Below are 14,486 nucleotides of genomic sequence, written 5' to 3'. Positions count from 1 at the left end.
TAGAGGAGGCAATTAAGGCATTCCTTAGCAGGGATGGGATACTTTGGTCACAGCAAGGGCAAACGTTCATTTAATTCTCACTGCCAGAGGGCCAAATTGTAGGACACAAAAATGATTACAGTCAGTTATGTCTCAAATTTAACTCAACATATACCAGTGATCAAATATTATTATGGACATATTTCTGGTTTTCATGATTTCAGGGCAGATTTAGTCATGTTTTCTTAATTACTTTTCTACAACACAGTTAAAACGAATTATATTCAACCCAAATATTTAATTAAAGTCTTAAAACTACACTTTTTTAAATATACAATTATGGTTATTAGTTATTTGTCAGAGCAGTTAGACTTTGTCAGTGTTAGCAGAGCAATACATTAGTAAAGTTTTATCCATAAACTGTAAATAAATATGTTTATCTGCATAAACATATCTGAATGAAAACATCCAGAAGAAATCAATATTACAAAGCACACAGTTCATGTTACTGTTCTGACAAAAAGAGGAATGTGTGTCTTATATTTACTGATGTCAACAGTGATGTGGGTGAACATGACAATTGAAAAATAATTATTTAGTATTTATTATAAGACATTTGTTTTCTATAGAACCCCGTGAAGTCATGGAGTCTGTGGACAGTGTCAGCTTCACACCAAAAACTTAAAAAATAGTGTTTAAGACTGGCATCTATTATTATGAGTTGCAGCTACCTTGTTCAATATTATTCCTGCAGATGTGGCTAATAACAAAAAAACACCCTGAGCTGTCACATGTAGTTAACTGTACATTTTGTCTTGTCTGAGGCATTGATTGAACACCTTTGTATTTCTCCTATAGACACAGTGTGGATTATTGGTGACTTGTCCGTCGAGGTGCCCAGAGAGCTGCAGAGACAGAGGAAGAAACCTGAGCCTCAACAACATCTGCATTTGTTGGTTCTTCTGGGGTGGACTTCGGTTGCTTCTCTTCAACAGCTCGCTGCGAGGGAGGTCTCCCCCAGATGGCCTGAGTGATGTCACCCACAGGCTGAGAACTGGAGCTGAGGCGGGTTTTAAACCTCCTGACAAACCGTTACACCGCACCCGCCTGTCAAGCTGGTCAGCTACACGCCTTATTGTGAATAACTCTTATCCTTCATCAAATCAAACGACCCCCGTACAGCGTGTCGATCGAGACATGAGCTAATCACACCTATTTGTTTGTTTCGTACCAAGCTGTAAACATGTTAATCTCTGCTGTAAAAACAGGCTTTTTGAATGTGGTTTTTCAGATTAAATAAATATTTCTGTATAAATGCACTCCTTTGTCTCTACTTATGAGTATACATTTCAGATTTGAAATGACAAGACTAAAATGTGCATTAATGCTCAATTCAATAGCTTAGGGAAGGAAGTCTACTTTTACACAACTTTTTATTCTTTTGACATTTTTTTTTACCAAATACTAATGTAGTTCATTTCTGAAAATGGGATGGAACAGAGTCATTGCAAAATTTGCCCTTAAACACAGCCCCATTCTTAAATCAAGATACACTGACAGTAAATAAGATCAATAACTTGTGAATAAAAACAGTTAAAAGTGATTTAGAAATGTAGTCTTCTTCCCAGATCAATATCACATAATATCAACTTCTCCCATCTAAACTGGACAAATAGTTTTAAAATGGGAAAAAAATGGTTTGAATGCAAGTTGTTTGGAGGAGATCTATTTTTATTTGAACAGCTGAAGCATGAATACAGTCTTCCAAGGTGCAAACCCTCCTCCTCCTCCTGAAGCTTGTGGAGCTCCTTGACGTACTGCTGCCTTATCTGCTGGCCATCTTCTCTCACCAGAACTTCGACTGTTGAAAAGTCATTCAGAAGAAGCTCAAGCATGTGACATGGATCCAGGAGAACATGGACTTTTAGTGAGGGGTCTTCAGGATGGCAAAGAAAGAGAGAAAATATCAGTTATTCATTAAATCATTGTTTTGTTCTCATCTATTTTTCTGTATTCATCTGTGTGTAAGAGCACATTTATAAATTCAACAGTGTACTACCCAGACAACAAAAGGTACAGTATTCAGGTAATCAACATCTATTTAAAGTTAAGAAGATAAACCTTATTGTAATCATGCTGTTTTCAGCTCTCTCACTCACTTGCACAATGATATTCCACATCAAATTGCCTCAGATTTTGAAAGGGAAAAATTAAGCAGTTTATTGTGGATAGTACTTCATCTTAACATGAAACAAATATAACCTGAATTATTTAAATCATTAACAGTCTCTGTGCTTCAGTACAGAACATACAGTAGCTCATTTATTATTAACATGAGCTCAGTACATGGCTGTATTCTTCAAACTATTTCTTGTACTTTATATCTATGTGCTTTATATCATATTTTCATTCCATATGTTATTTATATTTTATATTTCTACTGCTATATTCTGTGTAACAGCATCTGTAATGATTAAGAACTATATTAATAACCACATTCAATTTTCTCTAAACTCGCACAAAGTGATTTTTTTTTTAATTTGGTAACAGTTTGTACAAATCTTAAGACACTACATCAACCGTGTAACGTTAATGTCATCCTCTATAACCTACACAGCATAATAGGTTCAGTTGAGTTTTTTTTACCTGGCCCTAATCCTCCGTCGTACACTTTTATATTGTAAATTGTGTTTTTCATAAAAGACACACCTTCTCAAAGACTGAAGTGAAAGTCTATAGTTGTATTTCTTGTGCAGGTCCAGGAGCTGACAGAGGTGGAGACCAAGGACTTGAGATTCTTCACCTCTTTGGAATCATAATTATCTTCCTTAAAAAGAACAAAATGAAAAACAAAGTTAAAACAAAGGTCAGGTTAGGCCATAGGGCTGCGCAAGTAAGTGCAGCTTGTTATCCCAATGAAAGGATTTGCAACAATCACATTGCTATAGTCAGAATTTATCGCAAGACATTTTTATTCATGCAGACAAGCACAGCTTTCTCACTCAGCATGTGTACATTTTACTGTGATTGGTTGTAGACTATGTGGTTATGTGTCAGTTGCACGCAAAGGCTGCGCATTTATTTGCTCTATCATCATGAGATCTTTGTGTGGAGATCTTTGTGTGGAGGCAGACTCGGAGGGCAGAACAAACACCTAGCTGCAGTAACCCCTGTGGAGCAGGCAAAAGAAGAGGATTTACTTTTCTAATAACTGGGGGTTTGTAGACAGACTAGGGACACATATTAGAGTAAGAAAATCATGGTAAAGTGTAGTTTGCATAATATTTTACCTTTACGTTAAAGACACATTTTGGTGCACTAGGCAAGATTTCAGCGGTTGCCCCTTAAATCACAGACAGTCTGACCACTAAAGACAATAATCATAGACTTCAAGAAAACTAGCATAAATCTTTATATTTAACAGAATTTCTTTATTTGAAAAATAAAATATACTTCTAAACAAACATGAATAAAATGGTAATAACTCTAATATTTCTTATAAATAAATAAAAATAACTAGTGTAACAGAACAAACAATATCAAACAGTGCAGGGAGCAGAGGTGGTCACAGACGGCCCAGGGATGGCTTTTAAATGTTTTATGACTGCATCTGGAGAGAGAAGGTGAGCATTTGTGAAACAATGGGCATTTTATAATATAGTGTGAACACAAAATAAAAATATTTCACAAAATGGAAGAAACATAGAAATGCATCCAAATAAAAGTTAAGTACCTGTTCTCGGGCAAAGCCTCTGTGAAGCATCTGACGACGACAGAAGAAATCGGCTCTCTTTGACTATTGTCAAAACATAAGAAAAACAAAGACCCGCTTAGCATGTTAAAACTTTTATCACATTCTTGAGTAGTTCTTGAGCAGGCAAGGAAAGTAAAAACAAGAACTGCACAACAAGAAGCTCCAGTTTGAAGGATTTATTAAGTGACATTTCGAGCCAACTGAGGACGAGCATGTTGGCACTGTGGCGTCTTGGTGTGCGAAATAAGGACTAAAATATGTTCCTTAAATGTGCAGAAATCTTTACATGTAAGGCATGCAAGATCCATTTACCACTGAAATAAGTGTTGATTGTTTACCATGTTTTTTTTGTCTGGACAAGATAGGAGACTGAAGACACATCCAGAGAGTAACCAACAGTCATCGAGGGCAGAAATCATATTTGCGGTGATTTGATCTGAAAAATCATAAAAGCTTTACGTTGAGTTCAGAACAGCCTCGTGAAAATCACATATCACAGTTCTTTAAAAGCGTTTGTACAAATACCTGACAGTCGTCTTGTTTGGTCAGTGGAAACATCTTCATGCGGCTTTTGTCTTGGCTGTGAAACAGATATTGAATCATTATTTGAGTCCCATTCCTCGGTATAAATCACAGCCGTAGTTTGTTTTAAAATCACTGATACATACACCAACCTGGAGGCAGAGCTGCACTCTGTGGTGAGTTCAAAGTCATGAACGGCCAGATCGGGCCAGCAGTGAATCCTGACCAGGAAGGTCCCAAAGACTGAGGGTATCCTTACGCAGAAGAAAAGACGACAACAAAGAAAGGCTCAAATACTCCAGATGTGTATCACACAGAACTCACCTCACTGTCAAGAACATACAGGAGATTTTCCACCACCATCTTCCTCACTCCTTTAAAGCAAACGTAGAAAGAAAAAATATTAAACAATCATCACACAATCTTTTCCAGCAGGCCTTTTACTTTGTGCAACTGTTTCACGGTTTGTTTCTATTAGTTATTCTCCCTTTCACCCATTAGAAATCATAAAGTTTGTTTACAAAGCACTTATCAAACACCAGCGTACATAACGTACAAATCCCAACAATGCACAAAAATAAAGTCTCAATTAAACCCCAAAAGAAAAACAACAATGTATCGATAAACTAGAAGACAAAAGGCTTTCACCTGCAGAAAGCTCCTGAAAAACTCCAGGATATTTCCAGGAGGAGCTGAATGTATGAACGCAAAGAGCCAAATTTTTCAGTCGGACTTCACCCAGAGTTTCTCCTGCCAGACCAGCAAGTCTGAGTGAGATGATGTGAGAATACAGCAGGATATTATCCGGAGAATTCAGCTCGAGCCAATGGGAGAGGGGCAAATATTCTTATTATAGCATAGTACAGCGGACTCTGCTGCTTTGTTTTTCAATATCCCTTCTGACAGGTACATTCCTCCAATGTGAGGAGCATATGTTAACAGCCAGGTCAGGAGAATCTCTGGAGCAGTCCTCCTGAAATGATCTAGATATTTTCAGGAGTTTATGTGTGCAAACGGCTATAGAGAGTAAAATATTGACAAAAGGAGGCAATAAAACAAATAAAATAAAACATCACCATGAAAGTCTTTCAAGGGGATTTAAAAGAAGATACTGATGTTGCAAGTCTGAGATCCTCAGGAAGGTCGCTCCATAGCCGTGGAGCCTGAACAGCAAATGCTCGCTCTCCTTTGCGTTTAAGGTTTGATAACACAATACTGTGAGTTACTGTCCAAAAACGTGAGCCCATTAATGTGTCACTTTTTGTTTCTAAAGATCATAATAAATGTTCAGGAGTTGAAAGGGCATTAAAAGTGTTAAGCTATGTATATACTGTACTTGTAATCAAGAGCGTACCTGGAATTAAGCCATCGCTGACAGTGTGAGCGAGCAGATCTTGGCCTGATGGAGGGTCCATCATCCAGTGAGTCAGAACATTTTCTTTATCACCATGTGAAGAGATAAATGTTATAAAAATCTACACCAAGACATACAGGATGCTTTTCAATCTCTCCAACATTTCCAAGAAAGATTTTACTTAAAAGCGTACATTTAAATTCATTCATAATAATTTAAGGAAGAATGTGTGACTTTTTGATCCAGTAGATGTCGCCCCCTTGAGCACCAGCATGAAACCAAAACAAACTGCTGTTTGGCCACACCTCCACTAATCTGAAGCCTCCGCTCTCCTCCAACCCCTCTCCACTCGCATTCACACGAAGGAGTTATCAATTAGAACACCATAATTAAGCACTATTCAGGGCAAGTGGCGGACAAAACTGTCCTTTGCTGGAGCTCCAATAACCTGTGGTCTGCATTGTTGTGTGAGCAGGCTAATGCTAGCACACTCTGTTAACTCATAGCTTCGCATTGAACATAAATTGACACAGAATGACCGTGATCTAAACACACTTATGTGACATCCAAATAAGCAACAAGTATGTTATTCTTCTTTTCTCTAGTCTTAGACTAAAACTATTTTATACGCAAGGTCGTATGTAAACAGTACAGCTGGGGCTTCTCACTCATTGTAGTCAGTCATGACTCAGAGACATTTACAGAGGATATACTTCATTTCTGCTGTGTTTATGTGTAAAATGTTGCACATTCTTTCTTGGTTTTACTTTTAGTTGGCATACACATTAATTTGGCTTACATGTGTTGATTTGAGGAATATGTATACAGTATATTATATGTTTATCAGAGACAAACATTATAATAAGAAGATATCCTTTATTAATCTGACAGGAGAAATTACTTTTTCACTCCATTATTGAGCACCTCTCCAGCTACCAGACCAATTTCCAGACTAGGTCCACACCGTTTTTGGAACCGGCGACCCTCCAGTTCAGAACCAAAGTCCCTACAGACTGAGCTACTGTCGCCGAAACATTAGCATATTCAACTTCTAAACATGACTAAGAAGAAGCGATATAGAAAATTTGACTTTTTCAAGCGCCGTAATAGCACAGTAACTCACTTTTACCCAATGTCATAATTACAGGTCACAGTAAAAGACACTGAACCCGATCACCAAGTGGATTTCATGGCCCAGACTGAACATCAACGCTGTACTGCAGCACTCGACGTGGTAATGCTTGGACGAGCAGAAGTCTATCTTTATTTGAGACTGGAGGTGAGTGTGTTGAGAGGTGGGATTAAAATTCTGCTCATCAGAAAATAAAAATTTGCAATAACAGAAGAGGGTCTCAACTAAACTCTTTCAAAGATCCTACATCCATTTTTTTTCCCTACGGCTGCGATGACAAAAACAGGAATTAATGTTAAATTTGGTCAACAATGAGGTTGCGATAAAAATCTCTTTGATCACTGTCTCGACCTTCGCCAATGCAAGTATTGCAATGTGGCTGTCCTTTATGACTAAAAACACATTGTATATCCCTGTTGACAAAAACATAAACACATATTACCATTACGTCACACTGACAAAACCATGCAGAGCAACGATTCAGAGAATAATCCTGAAACACAGACGGATGAGATTCTTAATTCCCCCGTGTTACATTGCAAGGCAAACAGAGAGCAACTGCTTTTGCCTTTATGGATTTTAGTGGAAAGACTTCTAGATACTTGGTAGCATAGTCTGTTATAACCAGCATATAACGGTTTCCTGCTTTGTGTCTCTCTACAGGACCAACAATGTCCATTCCAAGGCGCTCAAATGGGGTGCTAATAATGGGTAGTGGTTTAAGTGGAGCTCTGGGGGGTGTTTTAGCAGATGTTATTTGGCACTGAGGGCAACTTTCACAAAACTGAGCAAACATCTCTACGCAGGCCAGTGGAAATGGTTTATAATGCGAGCCGTGGTTTTGTGTTTGCCCAGGTGGCCAGCCCAGGGAACTGAGTGCCTCAAGGCAAGTGTGGTGTTTCTAGCTGCAACGCTGACTTGTTGACGATAGAGGATGCCATTTTGCAGGCTATACTCATCACTTATGATGTCCAGCTCAGCCCGTGGCTCCTTCTGGAAAAGACAGACTAAAGATAGATCAGTTTTCTGAATATCACTTATATTACCTTGAACTTGAAACCCTTGTGGCTCACCACTGTCTTTCGGAATTGCTCCTGCCTTCTCTGTCTGCGGGTTTTCCAAGACTTCCCAGGTGTGGTCTCCATTTCCTCATTGAAAAAAGGGCAGGGCACTGAGAATTGCGGAGGGCTCATTGGATTGCATTCTGGTTACCACAGCGTTACGCTTTCCACTTTGTTCTGGCTCCAACAAATCAAAAAGAACTGGTAGGTTTCCTTCTAGACCAGCATCAAAAGGCAGATTATCAGCAACCCCAGTGTTCAAAAGGCAAGTTTGACCTTCTACCTTCTCCATGAATACAACAGATAGGGATGGTGTCACTGCTGCTGACAATGTTGGATGGTACCAACTTCCTGCGTACCAGTGTCTAATCACTCCTAGAGTCAAGCAAGGCCCTAAGAGAATTTAAATAGAACAGTCATTTTTAAGATAATTTTCAATGTGAGGATGTGTTACAAAGCACATTTGTGTCATCTTAGCCGAGTTTTTCGGGCACATGGGTTTAGTATGGCCTTCCAAGTCCACAAGGACAACAAATTAGCTTTTTGCTAGAGGATTTTGTTGGCCTGCTAGCTGGCTGGTCATTTCACTTACTTGTTGGATGCTTTTACCTTTTGGCTGGATCCATTTCCCAAAGAGCTCCTTGAGCCTCACATACAACCCTTGAGGGCTCTCATCAGGGTTGACGTCAAGGGAGCGGAATCTTTGCCTGTAAGTCTCGGGGTTAATGTCATTTTTAGCAAGAATGGCAGACTTTACCCTTTCATAATTGAGAGAGTCATCAATGTCCATATGCACATATGCACCTCTAGCCTTGCCAGTAAGGAGTGGTATTAAGTGAAAAACACACCGGCATGCTACAGCAATACGTAGCGTTCAATACGTTCAAATGTGACTAGGAAGTGTTCAATGTCGTCCTTATCAGACAATTTATCCAACCTGGGCTCATAGTGTGAGTGAAAAGGACCTGCAGAGGCCTCAGCTTGGGCGGAAGGATAGCGCATGGTAGTCAATCCACATTTGATTGGTCAGATTCAGGAAACTGAGGATCAGGCACTGGAGTTGTTCTGGCCTGAATTTCTAACTGCAGAAGCTGAAACTAATGTTGAAGTGCTTTAAAGCTCTGTTCTTGCCTTGCAGTTAACTCATTATGCTCAGCCTCCCGGGCCTCTTGCTGACCCATGTGGGCCTGGAGAATGGACGTCAGGTCTGACAGAGTTGGCTCCTTACCTTCACCCTCAGTGCTTCCTACCACCCCAGAAGCGCCATTGTCTTTCTCTTCATCGCTGGCTTGCCTTTCCTGGGTATTCACTGGACCGGCAGGCCCTCCTTAGTTCCTTCCACGATGCATTTGTCCTCTTTTCAGGGGGAACAGGGTAGAAAACAAAAAAAAAAAAAAAAGTTGAAGAGAAAAACAAAATCCTGTGTCTTTCACTGAATTATCCCACCACAATTAAAAAAACAGACCTAACACCATGAGATAACAGAGGAACATATATAGTGTTTATAATAATATAATAAATCAAACTAAGTGTGTAAACTGTTTGTATTGTTGACTGCCAAATAAACATGTGCTGGTGAACAACTAATGAGGTGAGTGATATTACATAGGAGATCAAATGAAGGTTTCCATTTCTTTCGCAGACCACCAGAAACTGTCCGTCCAGGCAAACATCAATGGCGTCCACATCAGTTTCTGAAAAAGTATGTTACTGATCAGTCATTATTAACAGAATCCTATAGAATCAGTTAAATTACTTATTTTCAATAGGTATACAGAGGAGGAGAGATTGCAATATCTGTTTAAATTGTCTGATTTGTGTATTAAATTTCTCTGGAAGATAGCCGTTGCTGTCCGTCTTTTCAATCTTTGACCTGACGCTTTGCAGTGTAGGAAACAGTCAGTGAGAAGACTGGTCTGATGATCGACTGACTTTTTGGCCAGAGAAATCAGAACGTACTCAAGTATAGTAGATGTTTCAAAAACAGCCTGAGAATTTGTTGAACCTTCTTTCTGATACTGGCCCCCGGACAGATAGCGAACAGTGAGTCAGAGACGAGAGGAACTTACTGAGATGACCGAAGTGAAGAAGAAGAAGCAGCAGGATGTAGTGATGTTACGTTTTGACACCGAGGCTTTGAAGCGTGTGTCGAGTAGGAGGGGCATTTCTAGCCGAGGCCCCGTATCGAGGCTCGTGTCATTTTCAGAGAAGCGCGTCATCGATGACAAACGAGGCCTCACTTCGAGTAGAACTACGTCATTGATTTGTTTGTGTTTCGGGTTGTGGATAAAAGGAAGCGAAACCCACTTGTCACGTCTCCTCGTGAGTTTGCGTTAGTTGGTTGTTGAGAGTTGGAGTTTTGGTTCTATTTTTTTTTTGAGAAATGGAGCCTGCGAGAAAGAGGAAAACGTCTCCTGTTTGGGAGCATTTTGAGTTATCATCTCCCAATAAGGTAAACGTTAAAACAAAACATTTATTTGCTGGTATCAGGAACCGAACTCGAACCTCTATGTCAATGAGGTGTTGCCATAACCATTATGCTACAAAGCTTTCATGTATTGCCATGCTGAATCGCTTCCATTAGTTGTTACTATTTCTGTCACTATCATCATTTTCTGTGTTTATTATCGATGGCTTATTATTTTGATTTGAAGGTGAAGTGCTTTAAGGAGCTTTCTTTCACTCTTCCTTTTTTCCTGGACTTGTAGTGAACATAGATCCTCAAACTTGTTGAACAATAGATTTATATATATTGTTGTTTCATAGGCTATATCTTGATAGGAAATCATAAAAATAAGATATCCGAATGATAATATGATTATATTAACTAAGGTATGTTATAAAGTTATATCACGTGAATCATTATTGGTTGAAGTAGTACAATTTGCTATAACATGTCAGTAATGCAGTGGCATGTGATGTGATCAATAATCATTTGGCTGCTCTGAATTGTTTTGACCAGTAGGTGTCACTAGTGATGTTACGTTTGACACCGAGACTTTGAAGCGTGTGTCGAGTAGGAGGGGCATTTCCAGCCGAGGCCCCGTATCGAGGCTCGTGTCATTTTCAGAGAAGCGCGTCATCGATGACAAACGAGGCCTCACTTCGAGTAGAACTACGTCATTGATTTGTTTGTGTTTCGGGTCGTGGATAAAAGGAAGCGAAACCCACTTGTCACGTCTCCTCGTGAGTTTGCGTTAGTTGGTTGTTGAGAGTTGGAGTTTTGGTTCTATTTTTTTTTTGAGAAATGGAGCCTGCGAGAAAGAGGAAAACGTCTCCTGTTTGGGAACATTTTGAGTTATCATCTCCCAATAAGGTAAACGTTAAAACAAAATGTTTATTTGCTGGTGTCAGGAACCGAACTCGAACCTCTATGTCAATGTGGCGTTGCCATAACCATTATGCTACAAAGCTTTCATGTATTGCCATGCTGAATCGCTTCCATTAGTTGTTACTATTTCTGTCACTATCATCATTTTCTGTGTTTATTATCGATGGCTTATTATTTTGATTTGAAGGTGAAGTGCTTGGTGTGCTTTAAGGAGCTTTCTTTCAATCTTCCTTTTTTCCTGGACTTGTAGTTAACATAGATCCTCAAACTTGTTGAACAATAGATTTATATATATTGTTGTTTCATAGGCTATATCTTGATAGGAAATCATAAAAATAAGATAAGCGAATGATAATATGATTATATTAACTAAGGTATGTTATAAAGTAATATCACGTGAATCATTATTGGTTGAAGTAGTACAATTTGCTATAACATGTCAGTAATGCAGTGGCATGTGATGTGATCAATAATAATTTGGCTGCTCTAAATTGTTTTGACCAGTAGGTGTCACTAGTGTACACTGTTAAATGAGGCCTCGAGTAATGAATCTATTTGCGATACAATTGGCTGGAAAGCCTCATTGCTTCACAAAGCCTCATTTCGCCATCACTAGCAGGATGGTTTGATAACTCTGATCAAAACAGGATAACCATCTTAACAGCAACAACGATACTCCAGTTTGAACCACCGGAGTATTTATTTATAGTCATTAAACCAACACGTGTTAACTTAACACAACAACAAAAGTTCAATGTAAATGAGACAACTTAATTCACAATTAAATCAGACTAAGAAACATGTTAAAGGCAGCACATCCTCACCTCTCCTCATGCAAGAACAAATGCCTCATGGTTTTATAGACGGCCCCATTAACAAAATGGCCGCCGATGAGTGCAGCACAATTCAAATAGTGGGTTTACACTTTTCTCTTAAAGCAAATAATTCTAAATAAACCCTTAAATTAACCTCAGATCATTTACTCAACTAAATGCACTTTAAATAATTAAATGACATTCTACCAGTAACTTAAACATGAAATAAAAATATTAGAAAGAAAACATTTCTCAGAAATAAAACCCCTTCAGATGGTCTGCCCCAGTGATGTCAGCGATGACATCATCAATCTGATAAATACCCAGGAAGTGATGGGTTTGCCCCTTTTACCTGCATGGAACCACATGGGAAACGGAAGAAACAGAGGTAAGTGTGGATAAGAGAGAAGCAATGATATTTTGCAATTTCAGAAACTAAATAAAAATGACTGAACTAAATCAAGACTGTGTGTTTGCTTTAAGTTCAGTTAACTTAAAATTTTAATGCAGCCTGGAAATTAACTGTTTAAATTTATAACAACTAGTTGTTTTTTTTACAGTGTAAATAACCCTGGACCAGATGAGTTAGGATCTCTAGCAATAATTTCTGGAGATTTTAACACCTTACCTACTTAGGATATGATAAATGATTCAATTGCAACAACAACAAAAAACACTTTCACAGTCTTTATACGAGGCAAACAGATGTTAGTTATTGAACAGCGGAAAGCTTCCAGTGGTTCCTGCTAATTACTGGCCCATCGCTCTCCTGGATTAAGATCACAAATCTGAATAAAACACCAGATTAAACAAAATTACAGCAAGGATTATCCACCAAAACCAAGTGGGCTTTATCCCAGACAGGGTTTCTTTTTTAATGTGCGTCAGGTGTTGAACTTTTTGACTTATTAAAGTTGTCAAAACACTGGATGCAGAAAGCCTTTGACTCTCTCGAAGAGCCTTAGACTGGATTGAAATGATGTATTGTTCTCCCTTATCCTCTTGTTTGAACAAATGATACCTTATCAGAGCCAATTAGTCAACACCTGGGTGTGAGACAGAGTTTGTCTGTCCCCCTGGATATTTAATATACAGTAGGCTAGCATTGGAGCCTTTGACAATTGGGACAATAAATCATCCCAGGGTATTTGAGCTGGTACATCAGAATGTCTTGTTACACTTCATGCAGATGATTTACTTGATACTTTAATAAATCATGTCTGTGTTGTATTCACCTTATCCTTTCCCCTTATTAAAATACCTACAATAGGCTGTATGGCATTCAAGACACCAGTTGAATCAAGTTCTTTTGAAGGGAAGCACAACACAAGAAAAAAGAAAGTATAAATGAATGAATAAAGGCATGAGGGCTAAGGGGATTATTTTAATAATTATATTTCTTCAACAATATGAAACTGTTTTTTTGTTGTTGCAATTTTCTTCGTAGGCCTACTTCAGGGATTTACAGTAAAGTGCTGATTCACTCATGAAAACAGTCAGGAGTTGGGTCTTAAACACATTTATATAAAGAATTTCATGAAAATTGGTAATGTATTTAACAGAGATTACGACCAAAGTTCAACCTTAGAAGGATAGCCTTGATGTCATTAAAAAGGCCTACCCTATTTTGAGTTGAAGTTTGTTTGCTCTTGGTAGCACAGGATATCGTAAACACTTTTTATATATACTTTATTGTATTGTAATAATCTGGTTTTATAGGCAAATGCATCAAACTGCCTCTTGAATCACTGCAAAGGAAATATTTGTGAGACAGGTACAAGAAACATAGGGAGATATTTCATCTTCACCAGACATCATCAGAGTTTTGCACTTTGTAGCCTTCAGTTTGGCATCAGAGGTGCTTCTTGACTCCGGATTAAAATGATGTAAGTCTCTTGTACCCTTTCCTCCATTTTGATGCAGTTTTTGCGCCGAATCAAATGTATTATTGTCACGAGTATTGGTTTAGCTGGTTGGCTTGGTTCAAGGCTTCTATCTCGTTGTGATATTAGTTTTTTGTGAAATGTCAATGGGGGATTTCATTGGGGACATTTACTTCTGGAACCAGAGCCACCGGAAAAAGTGGGCGGTCACTATTGAGCTCTATGATGAGAAATGCATCTCTCGTGGAAGTTTTTGAAATCGGTAAATCGTATTACTGGTTCTTATTCTCGCCAATCTGTGACGAAAAACTACATGAGGTTTATACTAAATCCTTTAGTATCCTTATTGTGCTGTAGAATCGGTAAAAGAAGCATTTTCATTAACCTGCGTGATTACCTTACGAAACAGTGTTTGACTCTGAAGTGTCCGTAGAGTAGATTAAATGTGAAGGTGGATGTAAAATGCGGCAGCATAGTATTTTAATGGTGGACAGTGGCGGTTCTAGACCACTTTTACTGAGGGGGCCAAACTGGGGCCAGTTGTTTTGTCAGAGAGGAACGTTAAACCCAGGTGAAAAATAGACAAAGATGATATCTTTAAAAAGATACACATATATATATATATATATGTATGTGTGTGTATATATATATTGTG

The sequence above is a fragment of the Labrus mixtus genome, chromosome 15 (genome assembly GCF_963584025.1).
Source record: "Labrus mixtus chromosome 15, fLabMix1.1, whole genome shotgun sequence".
NCBI lineage: Eukaryota > Metazoa > Chordata > Actinopteri > Labriformes > Labridae > Labrus > Labrus mixtus.
The sequence above is the reverse complement of the archived record's forward strand: the minus strand, read 5'-3'. Positions refer to the sequence as shown.